The sequence below is a fragment of the Cydia pomonella genome, chromosome 25, assembly GCF_033807575.1.
Source record: "Cydia pomonella isolate Wapato2018A chromosome 25, ilCydPomo1, whole genome shotgun sequence".
Lineage (NCBI taxonomy): Eukaryota > Metazoa > Arthropoda > Insecta > Lepidoptera > Tortricidae > Cydia > Cydia pomonella.
Genome location: NC_084727.1, coordinates 9,462,091 through 9,475,042, shown reverse-complemented (window position 1 = coordinate 9,475,042; position 12,952 = coordinate 9,462,091). Strand labels below are relative to the sequence as shown.

At 39.1% G+C, this 12,952-nt stretch overlaps 1 long non-coding RNA gene across 2 annotated transcripts; it reads right to left on the bottom strand.

Annotated features, from left to right (window-relative positions):
- Positions 1 to 7,633: 7,633 nt before the first annotated feature.
- Positions 7,634 to 9,066, bottom strand: LOC133531399 (uncharacterized). Of its 2 annotated transcripts, none has more exons than XR_009801526.1 (2): positions 8,566 to 9,066; positions 7,634 to 7,715 (listed from the first exon to the last, which is right to left on the bottom strand). It is a non-coding gene; the product is annotated as an uncharacterized LOC133531399 (long non-coding RNA). The 2 variants fall into 2 exon arrangements; XR_009801525.1 differs by having other exon boundaries at positions 7,634 to 7,710.
- Between the last annotated feature and the right edge of the window lie 3,886 nt (positions 9,067 to 12,952).

Here is a 12,952-nt window from a genome sequence, read left to right as displayed (position 1 = left end):
GTGAAACAGGCCCGGAATAGTGTAAAATAATCATTGATCGGAACTATGGGAACTTTAACAAAACTTGTTAACATAAAATAGTGCATACAGCCCTAAAAATATTCATGTCCATAGGGATAGGAATAGTATAGTACTTACAGCCATAAAAATATTTACATTCATAGATATTCGAATATTTTTAAGACTATAAGTACTCTTTTTACGTCCGCTTGATAAGTTTTGTTAAAGTTTTACTCCCATAGTTCCGATCACTGAAAATAATTGCTTAAAATTACCTTTTCTCAAACATGCAATGAAATATTGATATTATGTTATGAGAAATATCACGTTTGCGTGGCTAGGCGAGAGGTCTTTAATTTCAAACAAAATTGAAGGCCTAAAGTTGCTCTTTTTAGGGTTTTGCAGTCAATTAGTTTTTATGTTTTCTGTGGATATATCACTATTTTGTAAAGTATTCCATATCCACCGTATTTTTGTTGAATTCCGTTAAATCCGGGGTATGGATAAGTACATTTAAGGAAACTAAATGGCATAGTTAATTTTCAAATTGATTTTTTTTTTATAATATTTTATTTTTATAAAATGTAATTAACTGTTGTACAGTCAAGTGCAAAAATATGTATCGAAAGAATCGTCTCATAAATATGGTACTACGCTCTTATTACACTGGAATAAGATGCTATGGGACATATTTTTGAGTAAGATGTGTACACCCATATTTATACATTTGATTGTGTATAGCGTTGTTGTAACACGGGCATTACATTTAATTCAACCAATCAATTGAAAACTGTGACATATCAATGCCATTTCGAACATCGATCGTCCGAGATAGTATTACGTTTAGTAGCAAATGTACACACTCGTACTAAACCTAATCAATATGTAAACAGGCCCTAAGGCAAGTAAACGCTCGTGAGGGCCTCATATTGCCAATTTGTTACCTCAATGACTTCCCTATATCACAAATGCGCAGCACGCCTTTTTACCGAAACGTGCGGTGGCCACTAATTTGGTGACACTTGTCAACTTTACATCGCGTGAATTAGACAAAAAGAAGCAGGTAGATGTCATATACCTAGATCTCCAAAAAGCGTTTGACCGAGTCGACAATGATATTCTACTGTTGAAACTAGGGGCTATAGGGTTTACGCCACGGCTTCTCAAATTATTTTCTAGTTATTTGGCTGACAGTAGAAAACAGTTCGTGAAATACGGACCTTATATTTCCGACACTTATTCTACGCAATCCGGAATAAGTCAAGGTTCCAATTTGGGACCTTTACTTTTTAATATCCTAATCAATGACTTACCAAAAGTAGTAGAAAACAGTAGGGTTTTAATGTTTGCAGATGACGTCAAGCTGATAAGGGCGGTCAGTGAAGAAGCAGACTGTAGGGCCTTACAGAGCGATCTGGATGCCGTGTTTCGCTGGAGCGTCGAAAACGCACTAAAGTTTAACTCGAAGAAGTGTGAAACCATGAGCTTTACCCGTTCACCCGCTCCAATTGAATACCGGTACCGTCTTGAAGGGGAGGAAGTGCTGCATGTTTCCCAAGTTCGTGACCTTGGTGTACAATCTGACCCCAGTCTGACCTTCCGTGATCACTGTACCCAATATTTTCCATTCTTGTATCCGACACATTTTTTATTAGGTCACTTGGGCTATGAGTCACTCGAATTGAGACGGTCTTTGGCGACGGTAAAATTTGTGTTGGGTCTTATACGCAATAAAGTGGACAGCATTGAGTTAGTAGTGAGCGAGGTGATGCGCTTATTCGTGCCCGACTCGCGGAGCAGCCTCCGAGCACCGCGGCTGCTAGCGCCGGCGGGCGCGCGCACCGGCCTGTATACTCATCGTTGCGGCACGCGCTCTGCATGCTAAACTCCATGCTTAGCTCGGCTCCGTTTTGCGATTTGTTCACTTCAGGGATGGCGAGCTTAATTAATGAATGTAAGAGAATGTTTGAGAGGAGTGAATGTGGTAATTATATATAGTGACTGAGTTTTTTGTGACGCTATGGTGTTAGCTGTAAGTTGCAAATGTAATTTAAACGAATAAAATAAAATAAAATAAAAATATAAAGATAAAAAATTATTGATTATCTCCGAAATGAAGTTAATTAGAATACCGGTGTCTTTGAGAAAGTTACTTTTTTTAATACTTCGTCGGTGGCAAGCAAGCATACGGCCCGCCTGATGGTAAGCAGTCTCCGTAGCCTATGTACGCCTGCAACTCCAGAGGAGTTACGCATGCATGCATGTTACTTAATTTAAGCTCAAGAGTGCACCCTTGAAATTAACGGAAATAAAAAAAGCGGCCTAGTGCGAGTCGGACTCGCCCATGAAGGGTTCCGTACCATTTATGACGTATTAAAAAAACTACTTACTAGATCTCGTTCAAACCAATTTTCGGTGGAAGTTTGCATGGTAATGTATATCATATATTTTTTTTAGATTTTTCATTCTGTTATTTTAGAAGTTACAGGGGGGGGGGACACACTTTTTTTCACTTTGGAAGTGTCTCTCGCGTAAACTATTCAGTTTAGAAAAAAATGATATTAGGAACCTACATATCATTTTTGAAGACCTATCCATAGATATGGGTTCCCACACGTAGGGGTTTGATGAAAAATTTTTTTTTTTTAAATTTTATGACGTATTAGAGACGAGTTTGACGACGTGACGAGAGAAGAGTGTGACGACGAACGGTTAGCTGACCCAGCGCGCGTTGAATGACAATGTTGATAAAGATCAAGATTGGGAGACTGTGCAGCGAAAGAGATACAAAAATCGTTTTGAAGCCAAAAATGGTACTTGTACAGAGGTGAACGGAAATTTTAAAGCGGCGAACATCAGTATACCTCTTTTTATTGATAATGTACATAAGGACACATGTGAAAGTGATATAGTATCTTACATAAAGAATAAAACGAGCGTAGAAGTCACTCTGTACAAAATAAATTCGAAGCAACAGAAAAAACACGACTGTTATAAAATGTTTGTACCTAAACATAAACTGAGCCTGTTTATGGATTGCAATATATGGCCCGACGGCATAACTTTCCGCCGTTTTATCGAATTTCGTAAGCGTGAAAGCGCTAGATTAAAATCAGATTCTGTGCAGCCTAATTTAAATGTTGATGAATAGTACAACTGACACAGCAAAATTGATTAGTTTTAATTGTAAGTCCTTCAGGAGATCTATAGACTGTGTAAGAATGCTGAGTCTAAAGGCAGACCTTATTACCCTCCAAGAAACTTGGATGTTGGAGACAGAAATTCCGGAGCTCGGTACTGTGAATAGTGACTACAGTTATTGTGGAAAATCGGCCGTGGATATTTCAAGTGGCATCTTAAGAGGGCGAAAATATGGCGGAGTTGCCCTGCTGTGGAGAACGAGTAAGTTTAATAACGTATCAGTTATTAAGTGTGAAAGTGATCGCATTATAGCAATTAAGGCCTGCAGCGGTATCATGGTCGTGTTTTTGTCACTTGTCATATCATGCGTCACTTTCACACTTACGTATTTGTTAGAGCGTGACAGATATGGTGACAAATGATAAACAGCCGTCCATCTTAGCCCTGCAGTTTGCCGGGTCAGACAATATTGTTTTTTTCGGTATATATGCCTACGGACTCGTCTGATAATTTAATCGAATACGTTCACTGCTTAAGTGAAATTGTGGCTATAATTGACAATAACAATATCGAAACCGCTTATATTTTGGGAGATTTTAACTCACATCCTGGAGAACTATTTGGAAATGAAATGCTAAACTTTTGTAAGGAGCAAAATTGGGACTGTGTTGATTTTACAATGTTAGGGTTAAATTCCGGTACATATACATTTGTCAGCGACGCGCATGGCAGCCGTAGGTGGCTCGATCACTGCTTGGTCACTCAGGCGGCGATCAAGTCGGTACTGTCGCTTAAAGTGCACTATGACGTCTACTGGTCAGACCACTTCCCGTTAGAGATACTCTGTAACTTAAAGTCAGTCTGTGTAACTTCTAAACCGCCGCCCGTTATGACTAACAAGGTCCTATGGGGCGAGAGGAGCTTAGAACAAATAGAAGTGTATACAAATTTCTGTTGTGATGGGTTACGGGGTATTGAGTTTCCACAGGAATTCAGTTTATGTGCTGATAGCATGTGTAATAATAAAAGTATAGCGCACACAGCTGAAATTGACAACTTTTATAAGACGATTGTAACCACTATGCAGGAGGCCGCTGTGTTTAGTCATACGGGGCGTGCGGGAGCAGGTAAACCTAGCCTTGGCCGCCACATCGCTGGCTGGAATAGGTATGTACGTGACGCTCACCGGGACGCCAGGCACAAGTTTCTGACGTGGGTGTGGTACGGCCGGCCCGCTAATGGTAATATTTATAATGATATGTGTGAGTCTAGAAAAGTGTTTAAACAGAAATTAAAATATTGTCAAAATAACCAAGACTTAATTAAAATGAATATTTTAGCGTCGAAGCATAAAAATAAAGATTTCAAAGGATTTTGGAGGGAAACAAAAAAGTTAAGCCCTAAACCGGGCGTCCCCGTGAGCATCGACGGCATTGGTGACCCTAAAGGTATAGCAAATATGTTCAGGTGTTATTTTCAGGTGGAATCGCCACTTAAAGATGTTCACAATGATGTTGAGGCCGTGGTGTCGGGGGTGCCTGAGCGTGTCTCAGCAAAAGAAGTTGCTCTTATAATGAAAAGTATGACAAGAGGCAAGTCACCCGGACACGATGGCCTGAGCATCGAACACTTTCAACACGCGGGGCCACACCTCCCGAGATTGCTAGGGTTGCTGTACACGTTATGTGTTCGTCATTCCTACTTGCCCAGTGAACTAATGATGACGGTCGTGGTACCTATAGCTAAAAATAAAACTGGAGATGTTTCAGATAAATGCAACTACCGGCCGATCTCATTAGCGACAACTGCGTCCAAGGTGCTTGACGCTATGCTTGAGAGACAACTTAAAAAACATATAAATCTACACGATGCACAGTTCGGGTTTAGACCCGGGCTGTCGACTGAGAGTGCCATTTTGTCCCTCAAGCATGTCGTTAGGTACTACACGGACAGGAACACGCCTGTTTATGCTGCATTTCTTGATTTGTCTAGGGCATTTGACCTGGTTAGGTATGATATTCTGTGGTCTAAACTAGTTAACACCGGTGTGCCAGGTGAACTGGTAAATATTTTTAAATATTGGTATGCTCATCAAACTAACCGGGTCAAATGGCTAAACGAACTTTCTGATGAGTACGGGTTGGAGTGCGGAGTGAGACAAGGGGGGTTGACGTCTCCTTCGCTTTTCAACCTGTACGTAAACCAGCTGATCGATGAGCTGAGTAGCACTGGAGTCGGCTGCTCAATTGACGGACATATTGTCAACAGTATTAGTTATGCAGACGACATGGTGCTACTTAGCCCATCGATTTCAGCACTCAGAAGGTTGTTGAGAACTTGTGAAGAGTATTCTAAGTTGCACGGCCTCCTTTACAATTTAAAGAAAAGTGAGCTTGTGATTTTTCATCCAAGGAGTCGAAAAGTGACGACTATGCCCCCAGTGCTGCTCAATGGTGTAGGCCTCGCCAGAGCTAAGCAATTTAAGTACCTCGGCCATGTGGTGACCGAGGACTTAAAAGATGATAGCGATATTGAGAGGGAAAGGAGGGCGCTGGCGGTTCGCTGCAACATGTTGGCCCGCAGGTTTGCACGATCTAGCATTGAAGTAAAGATTACTCTCTTTAAAGCTTTCTGTCAAACTTTATACACGTGCAACCTGTGGGTTAATTACACGCAGCGAGCCTTTAACGCCCTCCGTGTACAATATAACAATGCGTTCAGGGTGTTGTTGGGGCTCCCGCGCTACTGCAGGGCCTCAGCAATGTTTGCGTACGCGCACACGGAGGGGTTTGGCGCGGTGATTCGTAAACGTATCGCATCACTCATGCGCAGGGTGCGCGGGAGCCACAACACCATCCTGAGGGTCATAAGTGAGAAAACGGACTGCCCCATTCTGGGACACTGGGTTCGAACGCATGCGCAAGTGCCGGGTGTTCCAGGGGGGGGGAAGATACTTAAACTAAATTATTATTATTGTTATTTATTACTTTTATTTGGCATGTACAATACTAACATACTCGTAGCTTAAGTGTTATGTAATTATTATTAATACTCACTCTATGAATTCTGTCTGAAATAAACGATTTTTTTTTTTATTAAAAAAAAACTACTTACTAGATCTCGTTCAAACCAATTTTCGGTGGAAGTTTGCACGGCAATGAATATCATATATTTTTTTTTAGATTTTTCATTCTGTTATTTTAGAAGTTACGGGGGGGGGGGGGGGGATACATTTTACCACTTTGGAAGTGTCTCTCGCGCAAACTATTCAGTTTAGAAAAAAATGATATTAGAAACTTCAATATAATTTTTAATGACCTATCCATAGATACCCCACACGTATGGGTTTGATGAAAAAAGATTTTTCGAGTTTCAGTTCTAAGTATGGGGAACCCCCAAAATTTATTGTTTTTTTTTTCTGTTTGTGTAAAAATCCTAATGCGGTTCATAGAATACATCTACTTACCAAGTTTGAACAGTATAGCTCTTATAGTTTCGGAAAAAAGTGGCGGTGACATAATCGGACAGACAGACGGACATGACGAATCTATAAGGGTTCCGTTTTTTGCCATTTGGCTACGGAACCCTAAAAACACGCTGTATATATATTTTAGGCGCGTTATGTCATCCGCTACTATTGATGCTGAGTATACAACGTTGGGGCTGTGGGGGTTTGAAACGAAAAACATAATTATGCTTACCAGAGGCCAAAAAAGATGTGATTTTTAATTTTTTAATTTAAAATGTGTAGTACAGTGTGTGTACTTCAGTACCCCTAGTGTAAATTTTATCGACATCATAACGTGACGAACGCGTTTGCGTTAAGTCTCATTTTGTATAGGATTTTGAGTTTCCAAAAAGTCCCGCTTGGCGCGCTCTTTCTAAATCCAATACAAAATGAGACTAAACACAAACGCGTACGTCACGTTTCAAAATCGAATTTATTTACACTAGGGGTACTGTTCATTTTACTAATCATTCTTGTTAGTTTGATGTTTCTTCAACAAATATGTAGCATTTGACTCTACAAGGTGTTCAGGAGATATATTTCCATACGCCACTGGGTTCACAGCCGATAGGGTCACTCCAGGGTGAGAATATGATAGGGTCGCTGACACTGGAGTCGATTTTGGGGATAGAGGATCTATTTTGTACTTTAACATCTTTGTTTCTGAAATAGACGAATTGGATAAGTATACTAAATCTTAGTACATTATTTTCACGACACCGGCTAGTAAAAGCTCACTTTATTTTTCAAAGACTCATGATAAAGTTGTATTTTATTCACTAGAGTGGCAAAGTAAACCGATGCAAATTTTGAGCCTTATGTTGAGTGGTAGAATTGACTTTTAAGTGATTTTTTTGAATTATAAATGTATTAAATATAAGGATTTATTTGCAATATTTTACAGTATTATATTAGTAGTATTGGCGTGATGAAAAAATCAGTGGTTTAATTGGTAAAAAAGTTTGTTTGATTGCAACGCTGATATCTTTTAGGCCGAGGATGTTAGGGTCATGGGTTCAGTTCCATTTTGGATTCATGTGGCTGATGATCTCAGTTAAGGTCTGCTCTGGAAAAATGAAAATTAATTGTAATTCATAACCTTTGCGCTAATGAATTGTGAACGTAATTGTATATTCGACCTGCAATGTAACCTGATTCTTTATATACAATAAATAACTTTGAACTTTGAAATTGCGACCGCAGTTTGGCGTGGAATAAAGTGGTGTCACAATGTTATGTACCTTTATGAAGATGATATGATGATAATGAAATCATAAATATAGAAAAGTTTTTGGCAAAATGTAATTTTTGGTACAAGCTTTGATCGCTGACTGTTTTTCTTTCCACAGTCAACAAATACTCATCGAGACAATTCTAAAAAACTGGCCAAGTGCGAGTCGGACTCGCACAGGAAGGGTTCCGTACCATTATCTATAAAAACGGTCACCCATCCAAGTACTGACCCCGCCCGACGTTGCTTAACTTCGGTGATTGTATGAGAACCTCGAGATTGGAAAGAAATAATTATTTTATTCTGTTTTTAGTATTTGTTATTATAGCGGCAACAGAAATACATAATCCTTACAAAATTTCAACTGGCTAACTATCACGATTCACGAGCTACAGCCTGGTGACAGACGGACGGACAGCGGAGTCTTAGTAATAAGGGTCCCGTTTGACCCTTTGGGTACGGAACCCTAAAAACCCAAGCTCGTTAGGTTCCGTTGTTTTATCACAGAGTTCCTATGGCCACCTCCTTTCTCGATCAGATCAGTTCGATAGTACGAATTGCATTGTCACCCGACTTACATATGTATGCAAATCAAAGTCGGGAAGTGGGTCAAATTTAACTTGCAAGATTTGACCCGTACAAACTCTACAAACATATATAATTATAGGTACTCAACATAACTTACACTTTTAAGGTGGTTTACTCATACTTTCAGTTATTCCATTATGAAATCCAATAAAATGTAAAAGTTATGAAAGTGAGAGCAATCACTAAAAAACACAATGACTTTTCTGTCAAAGTCAAGTACTTAAATATGAATATTATGTCAAATAATTCTCTTTGCTCGAACCTAGGTTCGTTTACCTTGAACGAGTACAATAGTGCTATATTTATTATATAATTCTATTATCGTGCTTGCCTACATAGCTTCTGCCCGCGACGTCTCCGCGACCTGGGGTCCGCTTGGCAACGAATCCCTAGAATTCGTGTAGGCACTATACTCTGTATCTTTAGGTATTTAAATAAAAGTAAACAAACAGTTTATACATTTTTGGGTAGTTGTAACATTTATTGGTTAACCAATCAAATATAAAACCGCCTGCATCTGTCACTGAACGACCTGACTAATCAACTTTTGATCATGTAATGTTTTCATCTACCCTCAACTGGCTTAAGGAGCCATTTGAGGGTAGATTTTGTTTATTTTTATTTAACTATCTCAAGAAAAAAAACACTGGTGGACTAACGGTAAGAACGTGCGGATTGCAATCCGGAGGTCGCGGGTTCAAACCCCGACTGGTACCAATGAGTTTTTCGGAACTTATGGTACGAAATATCATTTGATATTTATAAGTCTCTTTTCGGTGAAGGAAAACATCGTGAGGAAACCAGACTAATCCCAATAAGGCCTAGTTAGGGTAAGTAGTAAGTAGGGTAGTAAGGTTCCCAATAAGGGTAGATTTTGTTTAATCTTATACCTTTAAACGAGCAATTCTTGTATAAGTATATATATATATATATGTAAATATATTTCTGAGATCTCGGAAACGGCTCTAAAGATTTCGCTGAAATTTGGTATATGGGTGTTTTTGGGGGTATACTCACTCGTACAATATATATCTAAATATATTTCTGAGATCTCGGAAACGGCTCTAAAGATTTCGCTGAAATTTGGTATATGGGGGTTTTTGGGGGTATACTCGTACAATCGATCTAGATTAGTCTTATGTTTGGGAAAACGCGTGTTTTCGAGTTTTCATGCGTTTTTCTTTCGACGCAGAATATGGTCGCTAATTTCGTGTTGTCGGCCACTGTCCGTCTCGCCCGGTGACTAACTTTTGTTTTTTTTTAAATATATGTTCAAGTTTATATATAATTTTTTAATTTTTATTGTTTTTAACAAGTTTAATTTAGTACAAATATGTAGTTAAGATTATCACCTATACGAGCAAAGCTCGATCGCCCAGGTAATTTTGTTTAAATACCTAAAGATACAGAGATAGTTTAGCGCCGCGACGTCGTCTCCGTGGGATAATTATATTAAATAATTGATAAATACTACTCTATGTCCTTCCCCGGATCTCAAACTATTTCGGTCCACTGTCCACAGCCAGATTTCTCCATACAAACTTAGTTACGCTCATTTTAAATAGATTGCTCTGAAACTTTGTACTTACTAGGCTAAGAATACATAATATGAAGAATTCTCTCGATTACTCTAGGATCCTACTAACTTAATTAGTACATTGTGCAACGAGGGGGGTAAGTGAAATCTTGGATACGAGGGTGGTAATGGTTTTTTTTTTCCACAATCCATAACTCCCGGGGGAACAAAATAGGCCTTTGTCCTTCAGCACACCTGCACGAAAAAAGATCTTTTTCGAGCAAGTATGATAAATAAATAATATGCGGTCATAAAATGGAACCAACCATCATGAACTGGTAAGGAAGGTATTAAATTTCGACACGGACAAAGTGCCAAAAATATGTATTGCCCATACTTTAAAGTAGGTATCTAGTGTGTACATATTTTTGGCACTTTGCCCGTGTCGATATTTAATACCTTGATTATACAAAAAAGTAAAACTAAGATCCGGTGTAATTAGGAACCTGTTAGTCTTTATGCTTGAAATTACTATGCCAAGAGGATATATCTTATCTTATATTATCTTATGATTTTCGGGGGCTCTCTCATGGGGGGGGGGGGGGGTCATGAAGTGTTTCCGCAATACACTTCAACCCATAGGGATCTTTTGTGAAATTACCCCTTAGGAAAGACCCGTCAGCTACTCAAGAACTTTTTCGACCATCTCCATATGTCGGATGATGGAGCTCATGGGTAGCCTTTTGAATTCCTTTGGTTCCAGATAGCCTGCTGCAAAGTCCTTCATTCTTTGTCTGGCGAGGGCGTGACATTCACACATTAGGTGTATTGCTGTCTCTTCCTCTTAGCCACACATTCGATAATCGGTGTTGTCGGAGTGTCCCATCCTGGCCAAAACTCCTTTGAACGGGGTCAACCCCTGTTATCATCTCAGCCATAAGACGTCCACTGCTGAACATAGGCCTCCCCCTTGGACCTCCACATGTACCGGTTGGAAGCGACCCACATCCAGCGTCTTCCGGCGACCTTGGTCGTCTGTCCATCTTGTGGGTGCATGGTCGTCCTACGCTGCGCTTGCTAGTCCGTGGTCTCCACTCGAGCACTTTTCGACCCCATCGGCCTTCTCTGCGTGCAATGTGGTCTGCCCATTGCTACCTTTATAAGAGGATAAGTTGGTGCTATAAGTACAACTACAGCTTAGGCGAAAATCCTGTGTAAAAATCTCAAAAGTCGAGGATTTCGTTCTCCTCCTACTGAACCAATCGTAACAAAATTTTGGGAACAAAATAAGAAAGAAATTATCTGTGTCTAACCGTTTTGATTTTTGCGTTTATTGTTGCCGATTTTGTATGGTAGGCGTGTGTTTACGGCGCATTTTGTTTGAAGTAACCTAGGTCTTATAAAAACAAGAATATTAAAAAAAGTAATACACAGATACCTACTGGTAATATTGAACACTATACATCTCTAAGGATAATTTGATAAACTATATAATCTTTTAGTTCTGACACTTAGAGAGAATTACACCTCTAAATAATTTTAGATTATTATTTTTTGTATCTGTTTGTGTTTTATTTAATATTATTATTTTAGTTTTTTTTTGTAATTCGAAATTAAGGGACTTTATACATCTCTAAGTAATAATAATACTTTAGTTTGCATTAATATTTTCAGTTAATGTATTTTATAATTGTTGATGTGCTTGTTTTTGTTTGTATGTAAATTCCACGACTTACGACTTAAAACTCTTAAGCCAACACGATACGGCCGCCATCACCCTAATTCAGGGTTCCCTGGTGAACTTGGTGAACCTAATAGGTGAAACAAACAGTTTTGAAGTTAAGTCTGTGCTAGTAAGTAAAGAAGCGCAACTCTGACGAACTTTGCATCTATAAGTACCGCTCCTTTTGAACTGCTTCCACTTTTTCCAATCTAATTTTAACATTTTGCGTATCAACACTGTATTAAGAACTGAAAATTCATGAAACAAATAAGCCGTAATCCCTATCTTTTAGCTATAAGACGGTCGTGTTTATGACTGTTGTATGGCACTTTAGCAATTTAACAGCTGTAAAAAGCTGATGTTATGATTAGTTGTACAGTAATCACTCATAAAGCTTTTCTATGACCAAAGTGCTGTAAGATATCATATTGAGGTTGTAAAACCGGGAAAAGGTCTTGGTTGAAACTTTTGTACGACAGTGATTAAATTGCTTTATTACTATGTTATACAAACGTCTGTACAACTGCGATTTAAGAACAATTTGCATTTAAACTAAAGTGCGGTATAAATGACATTTATACAACATCACGTTTTAAAACTTGCTTATTTACGACGCACCTACGATGAATTAGTCGTAAAAGGTTCAGATGTTATTACCAATTAGCTAGTTGGGTAGAGACAAAAAGCGCTGGTGGCCTAGCGGTAAGAGCGGTCGACTTGCAATCCGGAGGTCGCGGGTTCAAACCCGGCTCGTACCAATGAGTTTTTCGGAATTTATGTACCTACGAAATATCATTTGATACCAGTCGCTTTTCGGTGAAGGAAAACATCGTGAGGAAATCGGACTAATCCCAACCAGGCCTAGTTTACCCTCTGGGTTGGAAGGTCAGATGGCAGTCGCTTTCGTAAAAACTAGTGCCTACGCCAAATCTTGGGATTAGTTGTCAAGCGGACCCCAGGCTACTATGAGCCGTGGCAAAATGCCGGGACAACGCGAGGAAAAAGGTCAAAATCTAGAGACGAAAATGTTTTAGAACGTTTGTATGGAAAAATTATCACTAATCCTCTTAAGTCTCCCATTTTTATGTACAATAGTTAAAAAAAAGTAAATCAATTATGGAGTCCCGATAGAAAAACTATAGTTTCGTAGAAGCCCTCACAAAAAATTCGACCAGCTTGAAGAAGCGTGAAGATAGCTTCAAGATACTTAATTATTACTTACCCGCTAATGATAATGATCCGTCC